This window comes from Lepisosteus platostomus, chromosome 10, assembly GCF_059453375.1.
Source record: "Lepisosteus platostomus isolate fLepPlt1 chromosome 10, fLepPlt1.hap1, whole genome shotgun sequence".
NCBI classification, from domain to species: Eukaryota; Metazoa; Chordata; class Actinopteri; order Semionotiformes; family Lepisosteidae; genus Lepisosteus; species Lepisosteus platostomus.
Genome location: NC_142620.1, coordinates 49232715 through 49234341, shown reverse-complemented (window position 1 = coordinate 49234341; position 1627 = coordinate 49232715).

The window sequence follows — 1627 nt, the reverse complement described above, 5'->3', positions numbered from 1 at the left end:
GATCGCTGGCACAATAATCTTGGGGGAATGATGAGCTTTTTCTGGGAAACAAAATTTAATTTATTGGCAATGGTCTAACCAAAATTTCACGTGGATGGTCCTAAGGATTTTTCTTAATCAAAATTTAAGAGGAATGCCAATATCTGTTTTTTAATGTATATATATATTGTCCATATCAACATCTGGGTGTTTTATTTTCGTTTTTTTTTTGGAAGGTAGAAAAAGCACATTTTGAAATATGAACCTTTATTGGTATATCCGTAAAATACTGAAGGGTACATATTAAAGTCTGCACTATATTAACAGCTCAGACAGTATGTTACACATTAGGTAAGTTTTTAGTTCAAACCATTTGGACTAATTCGTTTGCATAAATAGTTTACGGCCTAGGTGACTGAACTAATGTATCTGGCAGTTCTTAGCTAAAGCATGTTAAGAAAATTGATTTGTTCGTAGCATTTTGCTGTCTCCCTAAGAGTAACACGGTAACGTGTCTCACTACTTCTCCTCATACGTCCCGAGTTCGAATTCGGCCTGAGGTACTTTCTGTATGCAGTTTGCATGCTCTCTGTGTTTTGAATTCGGATTTTCACCGTTTGCTTCGGATTTCCTCCCCTTACAAGCACAGAGGCTAAACCACCCCGTTTAGTGCAGTGGTGTAGTCCCGCCTTGAGCCCCTTGTTTTCGAGACAGACTCCGGCTTCCTGCGACATCTACCGGCAATGAGATTTTCTGTCAACTGATGGATGGGTGCAGCCTGCTTGCTCAACTGCCTCAAAATTATTTCCAAACTTTCCTTTACCCTTGTATTATGCTTAAATGCAGAATTAAAGCTTTTGTGGCATTTCTTTTCAAAGGACGGGATTATAGATCAGGAAAACTGCAGAACCTTCTCAAACGGCATAGTTTTTAAACATCAGAACACCCTTCTAGTCCAAAACAATGTTTAACTTGTTTCATTGTATTTCAAAATGTTTCGTTAAAATTGATCATTTTTGCAACCAATAACTTCTCCTAAGTTATGATGTCTTATTTTTTTTCCTCAGATGTTAAGACTTTTGTTGTTTCAAAGTGAACATTTTTTTTAAATATGGCTATATTTGTTTCCTTGTTTGCCATTATGGAAGAGACATAGCAACCCTGCAACTGTTTAAAAGTTTACCAAGAAGTTTAATAAAAACTAGAGAGTTTAAACAGATTTTTTTATTAGAAAAAGCAATAAAGATTCATTACTTTGGAGGTATTAGTCGAGTGTCGATTTCCCCCCTCCCGTGCTCTTGTTGGAAAACCAAAATATGGTCACCCTCCTGTTACTGTAGCTTTACTACTGGAAATAAAACTTTCAAAGATTAAACAAATATTGCTTTGCGTGGTATTATTCCTGCTATATGTAGCCTCACACCTGTAAGCAATTTGCTGTCAGCACTATGAACGCAATATTACCAACGTCACATGTAAATCATTAATGAAGTATTTTCTTGCTGAATAAGCATTCAACTGAATGAAGTACCTAGTTTTCGGCCGAAAGTATGGGATTGTGGGAAATGAAGTCCGTGGCGTGAGGAATGTGAAGTCTTCCTATAGAATTTAACCAGTCCGTGAAACTACTATCCCAGAAACGCCTGGC